General features: G+C 41.1%; 29 non-coding genes and 8 pseudogenes across 29 annotated transcripts; all 37 read left to right on the forward strand.

Moving 5' to 3' along the window:
- Positions 1-72: 72 nt before the first annotated feature.
- LOC146076914 (5S ribosomal RNA) lies at positions 73-191 on the forward strand. The gene has a single exon (XR_014474300.1). It is a non-coding gene; the product is annotated as a 5S ribosomal RNA (ribosomal RNA).
- Positions 192-533: 342 nt separating this feature from the next.
- Positions 534-652, forward strand: LOC146077191 (5S ribosomal RNA). Its single transcript, XR_014474477.1, has one exon. It is a non-coding gene; the product is annotated as a 5S ribosomal RNA (ribosomal RNA).
- Positions 653-993: 341 nt separating this feature from the next.
- LOC146077257 (5S ribosomal RNA) lies at positions 994-1,112 on the forward strand (annotated as a pseudogene).
- A 345-nt stretch (positions 1,113-1,457) lies between these two features.
- On the forward strand, positions 1,458-1,576 carry LOC146076230 (5S ribosomal RNA). Its single transcript, XR_014473708.1, has one exon. It is a non-coding gene; the product is annotated as a 5S ribosomal RNA (ribosomal RNA).
- A 343-nt stretch (positions 1,577-1,919) lies between these two features.
- On the forward strand, positions 1,920-2,038 carry LOC146077230 (5S ribosomal RNA; annotated as a pseudogene).
- A 341-nt stretch (positions 2,039-2,379) lies between these two features.
- Positions 2,380-2,498, forward strand: LOC146076972 (5S ribosomal RNA). Its single transcript, XR_014474355.1, has one exon. It is a non-coding gene; the product is annotated as a 5S ribosomal RNA (ribosomal RNA).
- Positions 2,499-2,838: 340 nt separating this feature from the next.
- On the forward strand, positions 2,839-2,957 carry LOC146077202 (5S ribosomal RNA). The gene has a single exon (XR_014474478.1). It is a non-coding gene; the product is annotated as a 5S ribosomal RNA (ribosomal RNA).
- A 340-nt stretch (positions 2,958-3,297) lies between these two features.
- LOC146076909 (5S ribosomal RNA) lies at positions 3,298-3,416 on the forward strand. The gene has a single exon (XR_014474295.1). It is a non-coding gene; the product is annotated as a 5S ribosomal RNA (ribosomal RNA).
- A 342-nt stretch (positions 3,417-3,758) lies between these two features.
- Positions 3,759-3,867, forward strand: LOC146076176 (5S ribosomal RNA; annotated as a pseudogene).
- A 346-nt stretch (positions 3,868-4,213) lies between these two features.
- On the forward strand, positions 4,214-4,332 carry LOC146076979 (5S ribosomal RNA). Its single transcript, XR_014474362.1, has one exon. It is a non-coding gene; the product is annotated as a 5S ribosomal RNA (ribosomal RNA).
- A 343-nt stretch (positions 4,333-4,675) lies between these two features.
- Positions 4,676-4,794, forward strand: LOC146076938 (5S ribosomal RNA). Its single transcript, XR_014474322.1, has one exon. It is a non-coding gene; the product is annotated as a 5S ribosomal RNA (ribosomal RNA).
- Positions 4,795-5,135: 341 nt separating this feature from the next.
- Positions 5,136-5,254, forward strand: LOC146076998 (5S ribosomal RNA). The gene has a single exon (XR_014474380.1). It is a non-coding gene; the product is annotated as a 5S ribosomal RNA (ribosomal RNA).
- Positions 5,255-5,596: 342 nt separating this feature from the next.
- Positions 5,597-5,715, forward strand: LOC146077171 (5S ribosomal RNA; annotated as a pseudogene).
- A 342-nt stretch (positions 5,716-6,057) lies between these two features.
- On the forward strand, positions 6,058-6,176 carry LOC146076231 (5S ribosomal RNA). Its single transcript, XR_014473709.1, has one exon. It is a non-coding gene; the product is annotated as a 5S ribosomal RNA (ribosomal RNA).
- A 340-nt stretch (positions 6,177-6,516) lies between these two features.
- On the forward strand, positions 6,517-6,635 carry LOC146077249 (5S ribosomal RNA; annotated as a pseudogene).
- Positions 6,636-6,975: 340 nt separating this feature from the next.
- Positions 6,976-7,094, forward strand: LOC146077003 (5S ribosomal RNA). Its single transcript, XR_014474384.1, has one exon. It is a non-coding gene; the product is annotated as a 5S ribosomal RNA (ribosomal RNA).
- Positions 7,095-7,437: 343 nt separating this feature from the next.
- Positions 7,438-7,556, forward strand: LOC146076295 (5S ribosomal RNA). Its single transcript, XR_014473736.1, has one exon. It is a non-coding gene; the product is annotated as a 5S ribosomal RNA (ribosomal RNA).
- A 341-nt stretch (positions 7,557-7,897) lies between these two features.
- On the forward strand, positions 7,898-8,016 carry LOC146076881 (5S ribosomal RNA). The gene has a single exon (XR_014474271.1). It is a non-coding gene; the product is annotated as a 5S ribosomal RNA (ribosomal RNA).
- Positions 8,017-8,356: 340 nt separating this feature from the next.
- On the forward strand, positions 8,357-8,475 carry LOC146077167 (5S ribosomal RNA; annotated as a pseudogene).
- Positions 8,476-8,816: 341 nt separating this feature from the next.
- On the forward strand, positions 8,817-8,935 carry LOC146076363 (5S ribosomal RNA). The gene has a single exon (XR_014473764.1). It is a non-coding gene; the product is annotated as a 5S ribosomal RNA (ribosomal RNA).
- A 341-nt stretch (positions 8,936-9,276) lies between these two features.
- LOC146077021 (5S ribosomal RNA) lies at positions 9,277-9,395 on the forward strand. The gene has a single exon (XR_014474401.1). It is a non-coding gene; the product is annotated as a 5S ribosomal RNA (ribosomal RNA).
- Positions 9,396-9,508: 113 nt separating this feature from the next.
- LOC146077295 (5S ribosomal RNA) lies at positions 9,509-9,627 on the forward strand. Its single transcript, XR_014474491.1, has one exon. It is a non-coding gene; the product is annotated as a 5S ribosomal RNA (ribosomal RNA).
- A 341-nt stretch (positions 9,628-9,968) lies between these two features.
- On the forward strand, positions 9,969-10,087 carry LOC146076586 (5S ribosomal RNA). The gene has a single exon (XR_014473986.1). It is a non-coding gene; the product is annotated as a 5S ribosomal RNA (ribosomal RNA).
- A 342-nt stretch (positions 10,088-10,429) lies between these two features.
- LOC146076118 (5S ribosomal RNA) lies at positions 10,430-10,538 on the forward strand (annotated as a pseudogene).
- Positions 10,539-10,878: 340 nt separating this feature from the next.
- On the forward strand, positions 10,879-10,997 carry LOC146076926 (5S ribosomal RNA). Its single transcript, XR_014474311.1, has one exon. It is a non-coding gene; the product is annotated as a 5S ribosomal RNA (ribosomal RNA).
- A 341-nt stretch (positions 10,998-11,338) lies between these two features.
- On the forward strand, positions 11,339-11,457 carry LOC146077049 (5S ribosomal RNA). Its single transcript, XR_014474428.1, has one exon. It is a non-coding gene; the product is annotated as a 5S ribosomal RNA (ribosomal RNA).
- Positions 11,458-11,801: 344 nt separating this feature from the next.
- On the forward strand, positions 11,802-11,920 carry LOC146076431 (5S ribosomal RNA). The gene has a single exon (XR_014473831.1). It is a non-coding gene; the product is annotated as a 5S ribosomal RNA (ribosomal RNA).
- A 339-nt stretch (positions 11,921-12,259) lies between these two features.
- LOC146077065 (5S ribosomal RNA) lies at positions 12,260-12,378 on the forward strand. The gene has a single exon (XR_014474443.1). It is a non-coding gene; the product is annotated as a 5S ribosomal RNA (ribosomal RNA).
- A 344-nt stretch (positions 12,379-12,722) lies between these two features.
- Positions 12,723-12,841, forward strand: LOC146077127 (5S ribosomal RNA; annotated as a pseudogene).
- Positions 12,842-13,183: 342 nt separating this feature from the next.
- Positions 13,184-13,302, forward strand: LOC146076272 (5S ribosomal RNA). Its single transcript, XR_014473733.1, has one exon. It is a non-coding gene; the product is annotated as a 5S ribosomal RNA (ribosomal RNA).
- A 7,215-nt stretch (positions 13,303-20,517) lies between these two features.
- On the forward strand, positions 20,518-20,636 carry LOC146076799 (5S ribosomal RNA). Its single transcript, XR_014474197.1, has one exon. It is a non-coding gene; the product is annotated as a 5S ribosomal RNA (ribosomal RNA).
- Positions 20,637-20,980: 344 nt separating this feature from the next.
- On the forward strand, positions 20,981-21,099 carry LOC146076284 (5S ribosomal RNA). The gene has a single exon (XR_014473734.1). It is a non-coding gene; the product is annotated as a 5S ribosomal RNA (ribosomal RNA).
- Positions 21,100-21,436: 337 nt separating this feature from the next.
- LOC146076999 (5S ribosomal RNA) lies at positions 21,437-21,555 on the forward strand. The gene has a single exon (XR_014474381.1). It is a non-coding gene; the product is annotated as a 5S ribosomal RNA (ribosomal RNA).
- Positions 21,556-21,900: 345 nt separating this feature from the next.
- Positions 21,901-22,019, forward strand: LOC146076553 (5S ribosomal RNA). The gene has a single exon (XR_014473953.1). It is a non-coding gene; the product is annotated as a 5S ribosomal RNA (ribosomal RNA).
- A 340-nt stretch (positions 22,020-22,359) lies between these two features.
- LOC146077004 (5S ribosomal RNA) lies at positions 22,360-22,478 on the forward strand. The gene has a single exon (XR_014474385.1). It is a non-coding gene; the product is annotated as a 5S ribosomal RNA (ribosomal RNA).
- Positions 22,479-22,821: 343 nt separating this feature from the next.
- On the forward strand, positions 22,822-22,940 carry LOC146076166 (5S ribosomal RNA). Its single transcript, XR_014473697.1, has one exon. It is a non-coding gene; the product is annotated as a 5S ribosomal RNA (ribosomal RNA).
- A 342-nt stretch (positions 22,941-23,282) lies between these two features.
- Positions 23,283-23,401, forward strand: LOC146076564 (5S ribosomal RNA). The gene has a single exon (XR_014473964.1). It is a non-coding gene; the product is annotated as a 5S ribosomal RNA (ribosomal RNA).
- Positions 23,402-23,464: the final 63 nt, after the last annotated feature.

Here is a 23,464-nt window from a genome sequence, read left to right on the forward strand (position 1 = left end):
CAGTGTGGAAACGTATCCATTAAATTACTTGTAGATAGAAGTAGAAGAGGGCAAACAATGTGATTGATTTTCACCTACAGCTATACCACTCTGGATAAGCCCAATCTCGTCTGATCTTGGAAGCTAAGCAGTGTTGGGCCTGGTTAGTACTTGGATGGGAGACCACATAGGAACACCAGGTGCTGTAGGTTTTTTGACGTTACTGGCAAATTTTTTTATTTCCCCAGCTATTCAAATTGAAAACTTTTTTAGGGATTACTACTAGAGAGAATTGGAAGAGGTCAAACATACTCTATAGCCCTCATCTAATTCTTTACTACACTGTTTAGGCCTAATTCCAACTGTTTGTGGCAGCTTTACAGTGTTGTGCCTGGTCAGTAGTTTTTTTTGACCACCTGCTAATACTAGGTCCTGTAGGTCTTTTTACATTACCAACACATGATTTTTTCTCTACAACAATACAGGTTGGAAATGTATCCATTAGATTACTTTTAGATAGAAGTAGAAGAGGGCAAACAATGTGCTTGATTTTCACCTACAGCCATACCACACTGGATAAGCCCAATCTCGTCAGATCTTGGCAGCTAAGCAGTGTTGGGCCTGGTTAGTACTTGGGTGGGAGACCACATGGGAACACCAGGTGCTGTAGGTTTTTTGACATTACTGGCAAATGCTTTTATTTCCCCAGCTATTAAAATTGAATTTTTTGGGGGGGATTACTACTAGAGCGAATTGAAAGAGGTCAAACAGGCTCTATAGTCCTCATCTAATTCTTTACTACACTGTTTAGGCCCAATTCCAACTGTTTGTGGCAGCTAAACAGTGTTGTGTCTGGTCAGTAGTTTTTTGACCATCTGCTAATACTAGGTCCTGTAGGTCTTTTTAAATTACCAGCACATGATTTTTTTCTCTACAACAATGCAGTTTGGAAACGTATTCATTAGATTACTTGTAGATAGAAGTAGAAAAGGGCAAACAATGTTATCGGTTTTTCGCTACAGCCATACCACACTGGATAAGCCCAATCTTGTCTGATCTTGGAAGCTAAGCAGTGTTTGGCCTGGTTAGTACTTGGGTGGGAGACCACATGGAAACACCAGGTGCTGTAGGTTTTATGACATTACTGGCAAATGCTTTTATTTCCCCAGCTATTCAAATTAAAAACTTTTTTTGGGATTACTACTGGAGAGAATTGGAAGAGGTCAAACATACTCTATAGCCCTCATCTTATTCTTTACTACACTGTTTATGCCCAATTCCAACTGTTTGTGGCAGCTAAACATTGTTGTGCCTGGTCAGTAGTTTTTTTTTTTTACCACCAGCTAATACTAGGTCCTGTAGGTCTTTTTACTTTACCAACACATGATTTTTTCTCTACAACAATACAGTTTGGAAACGTATCCATTAGATTTCTTGTAGATAGAAGTAGAAGAGGGCAAACAATGTGATCGAATTTCACCTACAGCCATACCACACTGGATAAACCCAATCTCGTCAGATCTTGGCAGCTAAGCAGTGTTGGGCCTGGTTAGTACTTGGGTGGAAGACCACATGGGAACACCAGGTGCTGTAGGTTTTTTGACATTACTGGCAAATGCTTTTATTTCCCCAGCTATTCAAATTGAAAAAAAAATTTGGGATTACTACTAGAGCGAATTGAAAGAGGTCAAACATACTCTATAGTCCTCATCTAATTCTTTAAGACACGGTTTAGGCCCATTTCCAACTGTTTGTGGCAGCTAAATAGTGTTGTGCCTGGTCAGTAGTTTTTTTTTTACCACCAGCTAATACTAGGTCCTGTAGGTCTTTTTACATTACCAACACATGATTTTTTCTCTACAACAATGCAGTTTGGAAACGTATTCATTAGATTACTTGTAGATAGAAGTAGAAAAGGGCAAACAATGTGATTGAATTTCACCTACAGCCATACCACAATGGATAAGCCCAATCTCGTCAGATCTTGGCAGCTAAGCAGTGTCGGGCCTGCTTAGTATTTGGGTGGGAGACCACATGGGAACACCAGGTTCTGTAGGTTTTTTGACATTACTGGCAAATGCTTTTATTTCCCCAGCTATTCAAATGAAAACTATTTTAGGGATTACTACTAGAAAGAATTGGAAGAGGTCAAACATACTCTATAGCCCTCATCTAATTCTTTAGTACACTGTTTAGGCCCAATTCCAACTGTTTGTGGCAGCTTTACAGTGTTGTGCCTGGTCAGTAGTTTTTTTTGACCACCTGCTCATACTAGGTCCTGTAGGTCTTTTTACATTACCAACACATGATTTTTTCTCTACAACAATACAGTTTGGAAACGTATCCATTAGATTACTTGTAGATAGAAGTAAAAGAGGGCAAACAATGTGATTGATTTTCACCTACAGCCATACCACACTGGATAAACCCAATCTCGTCAGATCTTAGCCGCTAAGCAGTGTTGGGCCTGGTTAGTACTTGGGTGGGAGACCACATGGGAACACCAGGTGCTGTAGGTTTTTTGACATTACTGGCAAATGCTTTTATTTCCCAAGCTATTCAAATTGAAAACTTTTTTTGGGATTACTACTAGAGAGAATTGAAAGAGGTCAAACAGACTCTATAGCCCTCATCTAATTCATTACTACACTGTTTAGGCCCAATTCCAACTGTTTGTGGCAGTTAAACAGTGTTGTGTCTGGTCAGTAGTTTTTTGACCACCTGCTAATACTAGGTCCTGTAGGTCTTTTTACATTACCAGTACATGATTTTTTCTCTACAACAATGCAGTTTGGAAACGTATTCATTAGATTACTTGTAGATAGAAGTAGAAAAGGGCAAACAATGTGATTGAATTTCACCTACAGCCATACCACACTGGATAAGCCCAATCTCGTCAGATCTTGGCAGCTAAGCAGTGTTGGGCCTGGTTAGTACTTGGGTGGGAGACCACATGGGAACACCAGGTGCTGTAGGTTTTTTGACATTACTGGCAAATGCTTTTATTTCCCCAGCTATTCAAATTGAATTTTTTTTTGGGGATTACTACTAGAGCGAATTGAAAGAGGTCAAACAGACTCTATAGTCCTCATCTAATTCTTTACTACACTGTTTAGGCCCAATTCCAACTGTTTGTGGCAGCTAAACAGTGTTGTGTCTGGTCAGTAGTTTTTTGACCATCTGCTAATACTAGGTCCTGTAGGTCTTTTTAAATTACCAGCACATGATTTTTTCTCTACAACAATGCAGTTTGGAAATGTATTCATTAGATTACTTGTAGATAGAAGTAGAAAAGGGCAAACAATGTTATTGGTTTTCACCTACAGCCATACCACACTGGATAAGCCCAATCTCGTCTGATCTTGCAAGCTAAGCAGTGTTGGGCCTGGTTAGTACTTGGGTGGGAGACCACATGGGAACACCAGGTGCTGTAGGTTTTTTGACATTACTGGCAAATGCTTTTATTTCCCCAGCTATTCAAATTGAAAACTTTTTTAGGGATTACTACTAGAGAGAATTGGAAGAGGTCAAACATACTCTATAGCCCTCATCTAATTCTTTACTACACTGTTTAGGCCCAATTCTAACTGTTTGTGGCAGCTTTACAGTGTTGTGCCTGGTCAGAATTTTTTTTTGACCACCTGCTAATACTAGGTCCTGTAGGTCTTTTTACATTACCAACACATGATTTTTTCTCTACAACAATACAGTTTGGAAACGTATCCATTAGATTACTTGTAGATAGAAGTAAAAGAGGGCAAACAATGTGACTGATTTTCATCTACAGCCATACCACACTGGATCAGCCAGATCTTGGCAGCTAATCAGTGTTGGGCCTGGTTAGTACTTAGGTGGGAGACCACATGGGAGCACCAGGTGCTGTAGGTTTTTTGACATTACTGGCAAATGCTTTTATTTCCCCAGCTATTCAAATTAAAAACTTTTTTGGGGATTACTACTAGAGAGAATTGGAAGAGGTCAAACATACTCTATAGCCCTCATCTAATTCTTTACTACACTATTTAGGCCCAATTCCAACTGTTTGTGGCAGCTAAACAGTGTTCTGCCTGGTCAGTAGTTTTTTTTTTTTTACCACCTGCCAATACTAGGTCCTGTAGGTCTTTTTACATTACCAACACATGATTTTTTCTCTACAACAATACAGTTTGGAAACGTATCCATTAGATTACTTATAGATAGAAGTAGAAGAGGGCAAACAATGTTATCGGATTTCACCTACAGCCATACCACACTGGATAAACCCAATCTCGTCTGATCTTGGCAGCTAAGCAGAGTTGGGTCTGGTTAGTACTTGGGTGGGAGACCACATGAGAACACCAGGTGCTGTAGGTTTTTTTACATTACTGGCAAATGCTTTTATTTCCCCAGCTATTCAAATTAAAAACTTTTTTTGGGATTACTACTAGAGAGAATTGGAGGATGTCAAACATACTATATAGCCCTCATCTAATTCTTTACTACACTGTTTAGGCCCAATTCCAACTGTTTGTGGCAGCTAAACATTGTTGTGCCTGGTCAGTATTTTTTTTTTTACCACCAGCTAATACTAGGTCCTGTAGGTCTTTTTACTTTACCAACACATGATTTTTTCTCTACAACAATACAGTTTGGAAACGTATCCATTAGATTTCTTGTAGATAGAAGTAGAAGAGGGCAAACAATGTGCTTGAATTTCACCTACAGCCATACCACACTGGATAAGCCCAATCTCGTCAGATCTTGGCAGCTAAGCAGTGTTGGGCCTGGTTAGTACTTGGGTGGGAGACCACATGGGAACACCAGGTTCTGTAGGTTTTTTGACATAACTGGCAAATGCTTTTATTTCCCCAGCTATTCAAATTGAAATATTTTTTTGGGATTACTACTAGAGCGAATTGAAAGAGGTCAAGCAGACTCTATAGTCCTCAACTAATTATTTACTACACTGTTTAGGCCCAATTCCAACTGTTTGTGGCAGCTAAACAGTGTTGTGTCTGGTCAGTAGTTTTTTGACCATCTGCTAATACTAGGTCCTGTAGGTCTTTTTAAATTACCAGCACATGATTTTTTTCTCTACAACAATGCAGTTTGGAAACGTATTCATTAGATTACTTGTAGATAGAAGTAGAAAAGGGCAAACAATGTTATCGATTTTCATCTACAGCCATACCACACTGGATAAGCCCAATCTCGTCTGATCTTGGAAGCTAAGCAGTGTTGGGCCTGGTTAGTACTTGGGTGGGAGACCACATGGGGGCACCAGGTGCTGTAGGTTTTTTGACATTACTGGCAAATGCTTTTATTTCCCCAGCTATTCAAATTGAAAACTATTTTAGGGATTACCACTAGAGAGAATTGGAAGAGGTCAAACATACTCTATAGCCCTCATCTAATTCTTTAGTACACTGTTTAGGCCCAATTCCAACTGTTTGTGGCAGCTTTACAGTGTTGTGCCTGGTCAGTAGTTTTTTTTGACCACCTGCTAATACTAGGTCCTGTAGGTCTTTTTACATTACCAGCACATGATTTTTTCTCTACAACAATGCAGTTTGGAAACGTATTCATTAGATTACTTGTAGATAGAAGTAGAAAAGGGCAAACAATGTGATTGAATTTCACCTACAGCCATACCACACTGGATAAGCCCAATCTCGTCAGATCTTGGCAGCTAAGCAGTGTTGGGCCTGGTTAGTATTTGGGTGGGAGACCACATGGGAACACCACGTTCTGTAGGTTTTTTGACATTACTGGCAAATGCTTTTATTTCCCCAGCTATTCAAATTGAAAACTATTTTAGGGATTACTACTAGAGAGAATTGGAAGAGGTCAAACATACTCTATAGCCCTCATCTAATTCTTTAGTACACTGTTTAGGCCCAATTCCAACTGTTTGTGGCAGCTTTACAGTGTTGTGCCTGGTCAGTAGTTTTTTTTGACCACCTGCTCATACTAGGTCCTGTAGGTCTTTTTACATTACCAACACATGATTTTTTCTCTACAACAATACAGTTTGGAAACGTATCCATTAGATTACTTGTAGATAGAAGTAAAAGAGGGCAAACAATGTGATTGATTTTCACCTACAGCCATACCACACTGGATAAACCCAATCTCGTCAGATCTTGGCAGCTAAGCAGTGTTGGGCCTGGTTAGTACTTGGGTGGAAGACCACATGGGAACACCAGGTGCTGTAGGTTTTTTGACATTACTGGCAAATGCTTTTATTTCCCCAGCTATTCAAATTGAAAACTTTTTTTGGGATTACTACTAGAGAGAATTGAAAGAGGTCAAACAGACTCTATAGCCCTCATCTAATTCATTACTACACTGTTTAGGCCCAATTCCAACTGTTTGTGGCAGCTAAACAGTGTTGTGTCTGGTCAATAGTTTTTTGACCACCTGCTAATACTAGGTCCTGTAGGTCTTTTTACATTACCAGCACATGATTTTTTCTCTACAACAATGCAGTTTGGAAACGTATTCATTAGATTACTTGTAGATAGAAGTAGAAAAGGGCAAACAATGTGATTGAATTTCACCTACAGCCATACCACACTGGATAAGCCCAATCTCGTCAGATCTTGGCAGCTAAGCAGTGTTGGTACTGGTTAGTATTTGGGTGGGAGACCACATGGGAACACCAGGTTCTGTAGGTTTTTTGACATTACTGGCAAATGCTTTTATTTCCCCAGCTATTCAAATTGAAATATTTTTTTGGGATTACTACTAGAGCGAATTGAAAGAGGTCAAACAGACTCTATAGTCCTCATCTAATTCTTTACTACACTGTTTAGGCCCAATTCCAACTGTTTGTGGCAGCTAAACAGTGTTGTGTCTGGTCAGTAGTTTTTTGACCATCTGCTAATACTAGGTCCTGTAGGTCTTTTTAAATTACCAGCACATGATTTTTTCTCTACAACAATGCAGTTTGGAAACGTATTCATTAGATTACTTGTAGATAGAAGTAGAAAAGGGCAAACAATGTTATCGATTTTCACCTACAGCCATACCACACTGGATAAGCCCAATCTCGTCTGATCTTGGAAGCTAAGCAGTGTTGTGCTTGGTTAGTACTTGGGTGGGAGACCACATGGGAACACCAGGTGCTGTAGGTTTTTTGACATTACTGGCAAATGCTTTTATTTCCCCAGCTATTCAAATTTAAAACTATTTTAGGGATTACTACTAGAGAGAATTGTAAGAGGTCAAACATACTCTATAGCCCTCATCTAATTCTTTAGTACCCTGTTTAGGCCCAATTCCAACTGTTTGTGGCAGCTTTACAGTGTTGTGCCTGGTCAGTAGTTTTTTTTGACCACCTGCTAATACTAGGTCCTGTAGGTCTTTTTACATTACCAACACATGATTTTTTTCTCTACAACAATACAGTTTGGAAACGTATCCATTAGATTACTTGTAGATAGAAGTATAAGAGGGCAAACAATGTGACTGATTTACACCTACAGCCATACCACACTGGATAAGCCCAATCTCGTCAGATCTTGGAAGCTAAGCAGTGTTGGGCCTGGTTAGTACTTGGATGGGAGACCACATAGGAACGCCAGGTGCTGTAGGTTTTTTGACATTACTGGCAAATGCTTTTATTTCCCCAGCTATTCAAATTGAAAACTTTTTTAGGATTACTACTAGAGAGAATTGTAAGAGGTAAAACATACTCTATAGCCCTCATCTAATTCTTTACAACACTGTTTAGGCCCAATTCCAACTGTTTGTGGCAGCTTTACAGTGTTGTGCCTGTTCAGTAGTTTTTTTTGACCACCTGCTAATACTAGATCCTGTAGGTCTTTTTACATTACCAACACATGATTTTTTCTCTACAACAATACAGTTTGGAAACGTATCCATTAAATTACTAGTAGATAGAAGTAGAAGAGGGCAAACAATGTGATTGATTTTCACCTACAGCCATACCCCACTGGATAAACCCAATCTCGTCAGATTTTGGCAGCTAAGCAGTGTTGGGCCTGGTTAGTACTTGGGTGGGAGACCACATGGGAACACCAGGTGCTGTAGGTTTTTTGATATTACTGGCAAATGCTTTTATTTCCCCAGCTATTCAAATTGAAAACTTTTTTTGGGATTACTACTAGAGAGAATTGAAAGAGGTCAAACAGACTCTATAGCCCTCTTTTAATTCTTTACTACACTGTTTAGGCCCAATTCCAACTGTTTGTGGCAGCTAAACAGTGTTGTGTCTGGTCAGTAGTTTTTTGACCATCTGCTAATACTAGGTCCTGTAGGTCTTTTTAAATTACCAGCACATGATTTTTTCTCTACAACAATACAGTGTGGAAACGTATCCATTAAATTACTTGTAGATAGAAGTAGAAGAGGGCAAACAATGTGATTGATTTTCACCTACAGCTATACAACTCTGGATAAGCCCAATCTCGTCTGATCTTGGAAGCTAAGCAGTGTTGGGCCTGGTTAGTACTTGGATGGGAGACCACATAGGAACAGCAGGTGCTGTAGGTTTTTTGACATTACTGGCAAATGCTTTTATTTCCCCAGCTATTCAAATTGAAAACTTTTTTAGGATTACTACTAGAGAGAATTGGAAGAGGTCAAACATACTCTATAGCCCTCATCTAATTCTTTACTACACTGTTTAGGCCCAATTCCAACTGTTTGTGGCAGCTTTACAGTGTTGTGCCTGGTTAGTAGTTTTTTTTGACCACCTGCTAATACTAGGTCCTGTAGGTCTTTTTACATTACCAACACATGATTTTTTCTCTACAACAATACAGTTTGGAAACGTATCCATTAAATAACTTGTAGATAGAAGTAGAAGAGGGCAAACAATGCGATTGATTTTCACCTACAGCCATACCACACTGGATAAACCCAATCTCGCCAGATCTTGGCAGCTAAGCAGTGTTGGGCCTGGTTAGTACTTGGGTGGGAGACCACATGGGAACACCAGGTGCTGTAGGTTTTTTGACGTTACTGGCAAATGCTTTTATTTCCCCAGCTATTCAAATTGAAAACTTTTTTAGGGATTACTACTAGAGAGAATTGGAAGAGGTCAAACATACTCTATAGCCCTCATCTAATTCTTTACTACACTGTTTAGGCCTAATTCCAACTGTTTGTGGCAGCTTTACAGTGTTGTGCCTGGTCAGTAGTTTTTTTTGACCACCTGCTAATACTAGGTCCTGTAGGTCTTTTTACATTACCAACACATGATTTTTTCTCTACAACAATACAGGTTGGAAACGTATCCATTAGATTACTTTTAGATAGAAGTAGAAGAGGGCAAACAATGTGCTTGATTTCACCTACAGCCATACCACACTGGATAAGCCCAATCTCGTCAGATCTTGACAGCTAAGCAGTGTTGGGCCTGGTTAGTACTTGGGTGGGAGACCACATGGAAACACCAGGTGCTGTAGGTTTTTTGACATTACCAACACATGATTTTTTCTCAACAACAATACAGTTTGGAAATGTATTCATTAGATTACTTGTAGATAGAAGTAGAAGAGGGCAAACAATGTGATTGATTTTCACCTACAGCCATACCACACTGGATAAGCCCAATCTCGTCAGATCTTGGCAGCTAAGCAGTGTTGGGCCTGGTTAGTACTTGGGTGGGAGACCGCATGGGAACACCAGGTGCTGTAGGTTTTTTGACATAACTGGCAAATGCTTTTATTTCCCCAGCTATTTAAATTGAAAACTTTTTTGGGGATTACTACTAGAGAGAATTGAAAGAGGTCAAACAGACTCTATAGCCCTCATCTAATTCTGTACTAAACTGTTTATGCCCAATTCCAACTGTTTGTGGCAGCAAAACAGTGTTGTGTCTGGTCAGTCGTTTTTTGACTATCTGCTAATACTAGGTCCTGTAGGTCTTTTTAAATTACCAGCACATGATTTTTTTCTCTACAACAATGCAGTTTGGAAACGTATTCATTAGATTACTTGTAGATAGAAGTAGAAAAGAGCAAACAATGTTATCGGATTTCACCTACAGCCATACCACACTGGATAAGCCCAATCTTGTCTGATCTTGGAAGCTAAGCAGTGTTGGGCCTGGTTAGTACTTGGGTGGGAGACCACATGGGAACACCAGGTGCTGTAGGTTTTTTGACATTACTGGCAAATGCTTTTATTTCCCTAGCTATTCAAATTGAAAACTTCTTTAGGGATTACTACTAGAGAGAATTGTTAGAGGTCAAACAGACTCTATAGCCCTCATCTAATTCTTTACTACACTGTTTAGGCCCAATTCCAACTGTTTGTGGCAGCTTTACAGTGTTCTGCCTGGTCAGTAGTTTTTTTTGACCACCTGCTAATACTAGGTCCTGTAGGTCTTTTTACATTACCAACACATGATTTTTTCTCTACAACAATACAGTTTGGAAACGTATCCATTAGATTACTTATAGATAGAAGTAGAAGAGGGAAAACAATGTTATCGGATTTCACCTACAGCCATACCACTCTGGATAAGCCTGATCTTGGAAGCTAAGCAGTGTTGGGCCTGCTTAGTACTTGGGTGGGAGACCACATAGGAATACCAGGTGCTGTAGGTATTTTGACATTACTGGCAAATGCTTTTATTTCCCCAGCTATTCAAATTGAAAACTTTTTTAGGATTACTACTAGAGAGAACTGGAAGAGGTCAAACATACTCTATAGCCCTCATCTAATTCTTTACGACACTGTTTAGGCCCAATTCCAACTGTTTGTGGCAGCTAAACAGTGTTGTGTCTGGTCAGTAGTTGTTTGATTATCTGCAAATACTAGGTGCTGTAGGTCTTTTTAAATTACCAGCACATGATTTTTTTCTCTACAACAATGCAGTTTGGAAATGTATTCATTAGATTACTTGTAGATAGAAGTAGAAGAGGGCAAACAATGTGATTGATTTTCACCTACAGCCATACCACACTGGATAAGCCCAATCTCGTCTGATCTTGGTAGCTAAGCAGTGTTGGGCCTGGTTAGTACTTGGGTGGGAGACCACATGGAAACACCAGGTGCTGTAGGTTTTTTGACATTACTGGCAAATGCTTTTATTTCCCCAGCTATTCAAATTGAAAACTTTTTTAGGGATTACTACTAGAGAGAATTGAAGAGGTCAAACATACTCTATACCCATCATCTAATTCTTTACTACACTGTTTAGGCCCAATTCCAACTGTTTGTGGCAGCTTTATAGTGTTGTGCCTGGTCAGTAGTTTTTTTTGACCACCTGCTAATACTAGGTCCTGTAGGTCTTATAACATTACCAACACATGATTTTTTCTCTACAACAATACAGTTTGGAAACGTATCCATTCGATTACTTGTAGAGAGAAGAAGAAGAGGGCAAACAATGTGATTGATCTTCACCTACAGCCATACCACACTGGATAAGCCCAATCTCGGCTGATCTTGGCAGCTAAGCAGTGTTGGGTCTGGTTAGTACTTGGGTGGGAGACCACATGGGAACACCAGGTGCTGTAGGTTTTTTGACATTACTGGCAAATGCTTTTATTTCCCCAGCTATTCAAATTAAAAACTTTTTTGGGGATTACTACTAGAGAGAATTGGAAGAGGTCAAACATACTCTATAGCCCTCATCTAATTCTTTACTACACTGTTTAGGCCCAATTCCAACTGTTTGTGGCAGCTAAACATTGTTGTGCCTGGTCAGTAGTTTTTTTTTTACCACCAGCTAATACTAGGTCCTGTAGGTCTTTTTACTTTACCAACACATGATTTTTTTCTCTACAACAATACAGTCTGGAAACGTATCCATTAGATTTCTTGTAGATAGAAGTAGAAGAGGGCAAACAATGTGATTGAATTTCTCCTACAGCCATACCACACTGGATAAGCCCAATCTCGTCAGATCTTGGCAGCTAAGCAGTGTTGGGCCTGGTTAGTACTTGGGTGGGAGACCACATGGGAACACCAGGTGCTGTAGGTTTTTTGACATTACTGGCAAATGCTTTTATTTCCCCAGCTATTCAAATTGAAATAATTTTTTGGGATTACTACTAGAGCGAATTGAAAGAGGTCAAACATACTCTATAGTCCCCATCTAATTCTTTACTACACTGTTTAGGCCCAATTCCAACTGTTTGTGGCAGCTAAACAGTGTTGTGTCTGGTAAGTAGTTTTTTGACCATCTGCTAATACTAGGTCCTGTAGGTCTTTTTAAATTACCAGCACATGATTTTTTCTCTACAACAATGCAGTTTGGAAACGTATTCATTAGATTACTTGTAGATAGAATAGAAGAGGGCAAACAATGTGATTGATTTTCACCTACAGCCATACCAAACTGGATAAGCCCAATCTCGTCTGATCTTGGAAGCTAAGCAGTGTTTGGCCTGGTTAGTACTTGGGTGGGAGACCACATGGGAACACCTGGTGCTGTAGGTTTTTTGACGTTACTGGCAAATGCTTTTATTTTCCCAGCTATTCAAACTGAAAACTTTTTTAGGGATTACTACTAGAGAGAATTGGAAGAGGTCAAACATACTCTATAGCCCTCATCTAATTCTTTAATACACTGTTTAGGCCCAATTCCAACTGTTTGTGGCAGCTAAACAGTGTTGTGCCTGGTCAGTAGTTTTTTTTTTTACCACCAGCTAATACTAGGTCCTGTAGGTCTTTTTACATTACCAACACATGATTTTTTCTCTACAACAATACAGTTTGGAAACGTATCCATTAGATTACTTGTAGATAGAAGTAGAAGAGGGCAAACAATGTGATTGCTTTTAACCTACAGCCATACCACACTGGATAAGTGAAATCTCGTCAGATCTTGGCAGCTAAGCAGTGTTGGGCCTGGTTAGTACTTGGGTGGGAGACCACATGGGAACACCAGGTGCTGTAGGTTTTTTGACATTACTGGCAAATGCTTTTATTTCCCCAGCTATTTAACTTGAAAACTTTTTTGGGGATTACTACTAGAGAGAATTGAAAGAAGTCAAACAGACTCTATAGCCCTCATCTAATTCTTTACTACACTGTTTAGGCCCAATTCCAACTGTTTGTGGCAGCTTTACAGTGTTGTGCCTGTTCAGTAGTTTTTTTTGACCACCTGCTAATACTAGGTCCTGTAGGTCTTTTTACATTACCAACACATGATTTTTTCTCTACAACAATACAGTTTGGAAACGTATCCATTAAATTACTTGTAGATAGAAGTAGAAGAGGGCAAACAATGTGATTGATTTTCACCTGCAGCCATACCCCACTGGATAAACCCAATCTCGTCAGATCTTGGCAGCTAAGCAGTGTTGGGCCTGGTTAGTACTTGGGTGGGAGACCACATGGGAACACCAGGTGCTGTAGGTTTTTTTTTTTTTTTTTAAATTCAATTTTTATTTATACAAATATTTATATATAGTTCCTTTTAACATCATACATTAAAAATGCTTTTTGACAGTGCTGTGTTTTGTGCGTATATATATCACATCTGTTCTTTCCCTTTTATTTTCCGTAGTTCGGCGCTGCAGCACCATCTCCCGTCCGCCTTTTTATATTTTCTTATTCTATATTTAATATCAAGATTAAGAGCCAGTGCTAAAATTAGTGCTGATTTATTATTATGCTTCCCGTGTTCCCCCGAATCTCCTCTCGTGATTTATAGTGTCTACTTTCTGTGTGTGTGTATATCGTTTCTCGCTTATATAATAATGTATGGGAGATTCTCCGCTTACTTTCCAGTTTTCCTCTCCATTAAGTGTCAAAGTTCAAAATTAAGTGTCCAGGAGAAAAAAAAAAAAAGAAAAAAAAAAGTATATATATAATTTCTTATAAGTGTTTATGGGTTAACTGTTTCTACCACCCTTACCCCTATCTATTTTAATACGTGCGGGGATCTTGATGCAGCGTCGGACCTGACGTGACTTTATCTCATAACAATTGCACAGTTCCACCTGTTAATTTACTTCCCTTATACTCCCCCCTCCCTCCTTCCGTCCCTCCCACCCCGCCCCCCTTAGGTTAACAACCCACATTTCAATCTACTTAAATCATTTTTATCTATCTCCGTTCCTTACTCTTTCCTTGGGCTAAGTGCCCCATTTATTCCATATTAAGTGAAATTTATTCTCTGTTCCCCTGGTAACATATACATATCTTTCATGGGGGATGGTTTCCTCTACTAATGCCCGCCACATGGCCACCTCCGGACCCTCTTTTGCCATCCATTTTCTGGCGATGCAAACTTTAGCCAGGGTGCATATGTTGATAAAGAACTGACTCTCATATTTGTCCGTCATCCCGTCTTCTAATATTGCCAAAATACATGCCTTAGGTGTACAGCTACTTACGGAAATGCCCTTTCTTACCATTGTGTCTATGACCCCTGTCCAAAATCCTGTTACCCCTGGACATGTCCATATCAGGTGCCAGAACGTTCCGTCAGGGTCCCGGCACTTGGGACAACTTGCGTCCGCTCTACCTCCGAACTTTTTCATACGCTCTGGTGTCATATATGTCCTGTGTAACAGATACAATTGGACCTGTTGGAACTTTACTTGGTTAGTGGCTAATCTTACATTTGCCAGGGCTTTGTTCCACCCTTCTTCTGATATAGTGCCTAGGTCCCTTTCCCATTTTACTTTTATATTTGTTAAATTATCCTGCTGTTTACTTTGCATTAAGGCTTTATAGCAAAAAGATATTTCATGCCTCATAGGGATCTTTTTTATTATTTTTTTTGTCTTTGAGTCCTGTAGGTCTGGTTTCCCACCTTTAAACTGTTTCTCTAGGCCGTGTCGTAGTTGAATATACCTAAACAAGTATTTATTAGGTAGTATGAATTCTATTTTTAGTGACTGAAATGAACGGAGCCCGGTATCGTTATATAGTTGTCCTATTTCTCTTATACCTTTTTCTCCCCATGATTCCCTCATTTGTAATTCTTTTAACTCTTTCAGGGGATTGGAGTTCTGCAATGGTGTTTCAGGGTCCAGACCTTGGCTATTCAATAGCCCTTCCACCTGTCTCCATACCATAATTCCTTGTCTGATTATTGGTGGCCATTTCTGCTTCAGGTTTCCACTTAAGAGCAGTTGCAGAGGGGTGTGGCCTGGAGATATTATACCCACTAGTTCGTGTATTAGATCATACTCCCCCCCTTTCTGTACCCAGTTTTTTATATGGGCCAAATGGGTTGAGAGATAATATATCCAGAGGTCTGGTAGAGCCAATCCACCTTCCCCTTTACGCTTCGTGAGGGTGTCCCTTCTGAGTCGGGCTCTCTTATTACCCCACAGCAGGGATGATATTAGACCATCTATTAGCTGGAAGATCCTACGTGGGAGATAAACTGGCGAGTGCCTGAGTATGTATACTATTTTTGGTTGAATGACCATTTTTACTAGGTTGACCCGTCCTGTCAACGTCAGGGGTAATTTACCCCATGGTCCTATCTTAGATTTCACATATTCAATTTGAGATGTTAAGTTGAGCAACTCAAACCTGTTTATCTCCCTTGAGACCTGAATTCCTAAATATTGGAACTCATCTACCCATTTTAAGGGGCTGTTTATTATACGCCCTGTGGGCGGGGTGTCTATTAGGGGCATTATACATGATTTAGCCCAGTTTATCTTAAGGCCCGAATGCCCTCCAAAATTGTTTATAATCTCCAGGGTTTCTGGCACTGCATTGTAATTGTCAATAAATAACAATATGTCATCCGCATACAATGCAATACGGTCTTCCCTTACTCCTATTTTTAAACCCTGAATTACTGGGCTATCCCTAATCAAGCAGGCCAAGGGTTCTATGGCTATTGCAAACAGCCCCGGCGACAAAGGACATCCCTGTCTTGTGCCCCTCCCTACCCCAAAACTGGGGGAGATGTAGCCATTGACAGAGACCCTTGCTACCGGGGCCGCGTACAACATCTTGATCCAATTAATAAATATCGGGCCTATTCCTACCCATTCCAAGACTTCCCACAGGTAACCCCACTCTATGCTGTCGAAAGCCTTGGCTGCATCCAAGGAAATGACTGCTGGATCTACCCTGTTATTTTGTGGGGTCTGAAGATGGCAATACAACCTTCTCAGATTAGTCGTAGTTGATCTCCCCGGCATAAAGCCGGTTTGGTCCGGATGAATTATTTCGCTTATAATCTGATTAAGTCTTTTTGCCAATATCTTGGCCAAAATCTTTAAATCATTTGTTAGTAACGAGATTGGTCGGTAAGATTCGACCAGCCCAGGATCTTTATCCTTTTTGGGTAATACAATGATTAGAGCTTCTCTCATGGAGGCGGGTATACTCTTTCCAGCGTATAGATCCGTATAGAGGTCCAGGAATTTCTGTGAAAAAAAACTCCTGTGCCTCTTGTACAGCTCTTGAGGAATACCGTCCATTCCAGGGGCTTTGCCTCCCGGAATGTCCATTATTGCTGATTCTATTTCTGTTAATGTAATAGGGCTATCAAGCATGTTCCTGGATTCAGTTGACAAAGTAGGATGTTCTATTTCCCTGAGGTATGCGCAGGTGTTCTCGGTAGGGTGGCACTGTTGGGATGTATAGAGTTTTTTATAATATTGCCTAAATTTTTCGGCTATTTCGGGGGTCTGTCTAATTGTTCCACCTCCCTCCACCCTGATTTCTGTGACCGTATTGGAAGAGCGATCTGCTTTTGCCAGTCCAGCTAAAAAACTCCCAGGCCTGTCCCCTTCTGCATATCTGGTATGCCCAGCAAATAATTCTCTATACATTATCTTATCTGTAAGGCACTTACGCCATTCATCTTGAGCCTTTACCCACGCTTCCTTATCGGTTTGTGTTTTCCCCTGTAGGTATTGTTGTTCCAGGGTACAACAGGTTTGCTCTAGTTGTTGTTCTTTTTTTTTATGGTTGGCTTTTAACCTAGCTATGTCCTTTATGAGCAGCCCTCTGAGGTTTGCCTTAAAGGTATCCCAGATAATTTCTACTGGTGCCGACCCTTGGTTAATTTCGAAAAACTCCTGCCATTGAGGTTCTGAGTTGTCCCCCACCTTAAAGTGTGTCAACCAATAGGCATTTAATCTCCATAAGGGGAAACCCCTTTCCTCCCCCAGGTCCACACTAACTTCCAATGGGGAGTGGTCAGATATGCCCCTTGTGAGGTATTTCACACTCTGAATCCGGGGTACCCAGTCTCCTGATGCCAATGCCATATCAATTCTTGAGAACGAGGAGTGTGTGCTGGAGAAACAGGAGAATTTCTGCTCCGCCGGATGTCTTATTCTCCAAGCATCCACTAACCCCATCTCTTTGACCAGATTTGAAAACCCGTTCCCCTGGGCATTACTGCTTCTATTTATGATACTTTTCCTATCTAGGACTGGGTCAAGTGTATTATTGAAGTCTCCTAGTATCAGAACTGGGGTACAAGGGGATAATGCCATAAATTCAGCCGCTTTTTTCAGAACCTCATAGTTAAAGGGTGGTGGTATGTACACTGACATAATTAAGACTTCTAATGGGCCCAACCTACATTTAATAAAGATGTACCTCCCTCCTGGATCAACTTGACTAACAATCAATGAAAACGGGATACCCCTACGTATTAATATTGAAACTCCTCTAGAAGCACTTGTAAAGGGGGCATGGTATGCCCAGCCCACCCAATTTTTTTTAAGAGACAAGAGTTTATTTCCGACCAGGTGCGTCTCTTGCAGACATATAATGTCTGCCGCATATCGTTTGACCTGGCGCAGAACCAATGCTCTTTTAATTTTATCATTGATCCCCCTCACATTCCATGTGAGGAGGCTATATTTCGCCGTTACCATGAGTCAAAGCTCTCCCCGGGGCTGTACCTTTCCCACATGATGGAACATTCAAGAGTAGATCGTGTACTGAGTTTTGATTTTGTTAACCTAATTCCCTTCCCATGCCCACTCCCTCCACCCCCCCACCCTGCATGCCCTCCCTCTCTTTTACTTTTGACATGCCTCACTACCTGCCCTCCCTCCCCTTGTCTAATACCCTTAACTAACAAACACATATACATCGCTTGAGGCAATTGATATAATGGCCGCGAGCTAGGAGCTCTCTCCCGCTCCCCAAAACTTCATACCTTTAAATACCTCCACCCCATACCACCTCATGGTCTATTTACCCTCTTCCTCCCGCCTCCCACTCTAATAAATGTAATGCCTACAAACGGCTAGTCTTTTGCAGGCTGCTATTATGTCGTTCATACATAACATTTCATAACATAAGTAATAATATAAAGAGAAAAAAAAAAAAAAAAAAAAAAACAAGGGAAATAGGGATTAAGGGGGGAGGGGGTATATCCCGTCTGCTTTTATCGGGGAGGGGAGGGGTGGAAAAAGGAGATGAAAAAGGGGAAGTCTCGACTTTGGTGTCATATGCCCATGTCTTTCTTTGGTGTCATATGCCCGTGCTATAGACCATTCCAACTTGCAACAGTGATATCTCTTATACGTATGTTATCTAGCCAATTTAACTGGAGTCTGTTGCACATTTGCCTGGGAATTTTAAGTCCAACCAGGTCGCTGCTTCTTTCGGTGTCAGGAAAAATTTAGTGTTGCCCTCGTGGATCACCCGAAGCTTGGCTGGGAAGAGCACCGCATACTGGATTTCCCGCTCTCTAAGGCGTTTCTTAACCTCGTAGTATTGTGCTCTTTCCCGTTGTACGCCCACTGCGTAGTCTGGAAACACTGAGATCCTCTTATTTTCCCACATCAGCGGCCCTTTAACTCTTGTTAACTTCAAGATTGTGTCCCGGTCTGAATGGTGAAGCATTTTTGCAATAAAGGTGCGGGCCGGTGCTCCCGGGGGTGGTGCCCTCATAGGGACACGGTGGGCTCTCTCAACCGAAAAATATCTGGTGAAGGCCTCTTGACCATACTCTTTGACTAACCAATTTTCCAGGAACTGCTCTGGATTTGCTCCCTCTACTTTCTCAGGCAGTCCCACAAATCTTAAATTGCTTCTCCGGCAACGCCCCTCCATATCTGTCAATTTGGTATTGATTAATTTTATTTGAGTGGCCATGTTCTCCATTTTTTCTGCCAGGGGAGTCACCGTATCCTCTAATAGTGAGGTACGGTTCTCTACTTCCTTGACTCGTTCTTTAACCCTTTGAACCGATTGCCGGATCACATCCAGGTCCTCCTGGACCTTTTCAATTTTGTTGGCTAATCGGCCCTCACTTGCCGCCAAGGCATCCAATACTTTTTGGATGGAGGAGTCACTTGGCTCTAGCTGAGGGGGGGTGACTGGAGGAGAGGTCTCTGCTCTGGTGGGGGGTGTTGGGGTGACGGGTTGTCTAGCGAATTTCGCAAGCTTATTGGCTGCGGCTGCTTTTTCAGTCTTCCCCATATTAACACTTTTCAGTGAAGTTATTTTTTTTTTGTTTAATTATTTTACAGTGAGGGTGTAAACAACTGGAGAGCGCCTGTTGTATAGGAACACACTTTTATTAGCAATATTGCTATTCCTGTAGTTTTCAGCAGTGTTTTTTATGTAATCAGCCTTCCTCACGTTTTTGCTTCACAGTCTGTGCAGCGGGGGTGGGAGTGATTAGGGGACTCCTATTGTGTGGTAACGTTTCTTATAGACACTTGCTGCTGTTCATGTAGTTTTAAACCGAGTCCAATATACATGCAGATGTTAACAAAAAGAAGTCTGTAAATAGTCTTACTCACAGTCTGATGCAGCCCCAGTGTCTAGAAGATAATGGGGGCGTGAAGAAATACTGCCCCTTCCAAACCTTCCTTTTCAGGCTCCAAGCAGTTTATCCCCCTCCACGTGCTGTCCCCCACCAGCTACTCCTGTGGCTTGTCCCCGCTGCCCGCTGCTTCTGCTTCCACCTTTTTGTGGGGCGCTTATTCCCTGCAGCCAGGTCAGCGCTTCTCCTCTCCGGCTCTCCCGCTGCAGCGGCTCTCCGGCTCTCACCCGGCGTCGCTGCCCTGCTGACCTCGCGCTTCCGGCTAGAGATGCACGCCGGGTTGCTCCGTCACTGCCAGCCCCCGTCCTGAGCTCTTCTGCCGACACCACAGCGCCCGGGCTTACACGCGTCCCGCAGCACCAGGTAGTGGGACCGTCTCTTTTCTTTTCCCCTGCCCACGGTAGTTACTCGTTTCTGGGGGGGGGATTTAGCCAGGATATCTGGTTACTCCATGGAGCGGGAGAGACCAGCGACACACGTCTCACTCCCTGCTCTCCGTGGCCACGCCGTGCTGTAGGTTTTTTAACGTTACTGGCAAATGCTTTTATTTCCCCAGCTATTCAAATTGAATTTTTTTTTTGGGATTACTACTAGAGCGAATTGAAAGAGGTCAAACCGACTCTATAGTCCTCATCTAATTCTTTACTACACTGTTTAGGCCCAATTCCAACTGTTTGTGGCAGCTAAACAGTGTTGTGTCTGGTCAGTAGTTTTTTGACCATCTGCTAATACTAGGTCCTGTAGGTCTTTTTAAATTACCAGCACATGATTTTTTCTCTACAATGCAGTTTGGAAATGTATTCATTAGATTACTTGTAGATAGACGTAGAAAAGGGCAAACAATGTTATCAGTTTTTACCTACAGCCATGCCACACTAGATAAGCCCAATCTCGTCTGATCTTGGAAGTTAAGCAGTGTTGGGCCTGGTTAGTACTTGGGTGGGAGACCACATGGGAACACCAGGTGCTGTAGGTTTTTTGACATTACTGGCAAATGCTTTTATTTCCCCAGCTATTCAAATTGAAAACTTTTTTAGTGATTACTACTAGAGAGAATTGGAAGAGGTCAAACATACTCTATAGCCCTCATCTAATTCTTTACTACACTGTTTAGGCCCAATTCCAACTGTTTGTGGCAGCTTTACAGTGTTGTTCCTGGTCAGTAGTTTTTTTTTTGACCACCTGCTAATACTAGGTCCTGTAGGTCTTTTTACATTACCAACACATGATTTTTTATCTACAACAATACAGTTTGGAAACGTATCCATTAGATTACTTGTATATAGAAGTAGAAGAGGGCAAACAATGTGATTGATTTTCACCTGCAGCCATACCCCACTGGATAAACCCAATCTCGTCAGATCTTGGCAGCTAAGCAGTGTTGGGCCTGGTTAGTACTTGGGTGGGAGACCACATGGGAACACCAGGTGCTGTAGGTTTTTTGACGTTACTGGCAAATGCTTTTATTTCCCCAGCTATTCAAATTGAATTTTTTTTTTGGGATTACTACTAGAGCGAATTGAAAGAGGTCAAACCGACTCTATAGTCCTCATCTAATTCTTTACTACACTGTTTAGGCCCAATTCCAACTGTTTGTGGCAGCTAAACAGTGTTGTGTCTGGTCAGTAGTTTTTTGACCATCTGCTAATACTAGGTCCTGTAGGTCTTTTTAAATTACCAGCACATGATTTTTTCTCTACAATGCAGTTTGGAAATGTATTCATTAGATTACTTGTAGATAGACGTAGAAAAGGGCAAACAATGTTATCAGTTTTTATCTACAGCCATGCCACACTAGATAAGCCCAATCTCGTCTGATCTTGGAAGCTAAGCAGTGTTGGGCCTGGTTAGTACTTGGGTGGGAGACCACATGGGAACACCAGGTGCTGTAGGTTTTTTGACATTACTGGCAAATGCTTTTATTTCCCCAGCTATTCAAATTGAAAACTTTTTTAGTGATTCCTACTAGAGAGAATTGGAAGAGGTCAAACATACTCTATAGCCCTCATCTAATTCTTTACTACACTGTTTAGGCCCAATTCCAACTGTTTGTGGCAGCTTTACAGTGTTGTTCCTGGTCAGTAGTTTTTTTTTTTGACCACCTGCTAATACTAGGTCCTGTAGGTCTTTTTACATTACCAACACATGATTTTTTCTCTACAACAATACAGTTTGGAAACGTATCCATTAGATTACTTGTATATAGAAGTAGAAGAGGGCAAACAATGTGATTGATTTTCACCTACAGCCATACCACACTGGATAAGCCCAATCTCGTCAGATCTTGGCAACTAAGCAGTGTTGGGCCTGGTTAGTACTTGGGTGGGAGACCACATGGGAACATCAGGTGCTGTAGGTTTTTTGACATTACTGGCAAATGCTTTTATTTCCCCAGCTATTTAAATTGAAAACTTTTTTGGGGATTACTACTAGAGAGAATTGAAAGAAGTCAAACAGACTCTATAGCCCTCATCTAATTCTGTACTACACTGTTTAGGCCCAATTCCAACTGTTTGTGGCAGCTAAACAGTGTTGTGTCTGGTCAGTAGTTTTTTGACCATCTGCTAATACTAGGTCCTGTAGGTCTTTTTACATTACCAACACATGATTTTTTCTCTACAACAATACAGTTTGGAAACGTATCCATTAGAATACTTGTAGATAGAAGTAGAAGAGGGCAAACAATGTGATTGATTTTCACCTACAGCCATACCACACTGGATAAGCCCAATCTCATCAGATCTTGGCAGCTAAGCAGTGTTGGGCCTGGTTAGTACTTGGGTGGGAGACCACATGGGAACACCAGGTGCTGTAGGTTTTTTGACATTAGTGGCAAATGCTTTTATTTCCCCAGCTATTCAAATTGAAAACTTTTTTAGGGATTACTACTAGAGAGAATTGTAAGAGGTCAAACAGACTCTATAGCCCTCATCTAATTCTTTACTACACTGTTTAGGCCCAATTCCAACTGTTTGTGGCAGTTTTACAGTGTTGTGCCTGGTCAGTAGTTTTTTTTTGACCACCTGCTAATACTAGGTCCTGTAGGTCTTTTTACATTACCAACACATGATTTTTTCTCTACAACAATACAGTTTGGAAACGTATCCATTAGATTGCTTGTAGATAGAAGTAGAAGAGGGCAAACAATGTGATTGATTTTCACCTACAGCCATTCCACACTGCATATGCCCAATCTCATCAGATCTTGGCAGCTAAGCAGTGTTGGGCCTGGTTAGTACTTGGGTGGGAGACCACATGGGAACACCAGGTGCTGTAGGTTTTTTGACATTACTGGCAAATGCTTTTATTTCCCCAGCTATTCAAATTGAAAACTATTTTAGGGATTACTACTAGAGAGAATTAGAGGAGGTCAAACATACTCTATAGCCCTCATCTAATTCTTTAGTACACTGTTTAGGCCCAATTCCAACTGTTTGTGGCAGCTTTACAGTGTTGTGCCTGGTCAGTAGTTTTTTTTGACCACCTGCTAATACTAGGTCCTGTAGGTCTTTTTACATTACCAACACATGATTTTTTCTCTACAACAATACAGTTTGGAAACGTATCCATTAGATTACTTGTATATAGAAGTAGAAGAGGGCAAACAATGTGATTGATTTTCACCTACAGCCATACCACACTGGATAAGCCCAATCTCGTCAGATCTTGGCAACTAAGCAGTGTTGGGCCTGGTTAGTACTTGGGTGGGAGACCACATGGGAACATCAGGTGCTGTAGGTTTTTTGACATTACTGGCAAATGCTTTTATTTCCCCAGCTATTTAAATTGAAAACTTTTTTGGGG

This window comes from Crinia signifera, chromosome 4 (assembly GCF_055691185.1).
Source record: "Crinia signifera chromosome 4, ASM5569118v1, whole genome shotgun sequence".
NCBI classification, from domain to species: Eukaryota; Metazoa; Chordata; class Amphibia; order Anura; family Myobatrachidae; genus Crinia; species Crinia signifera.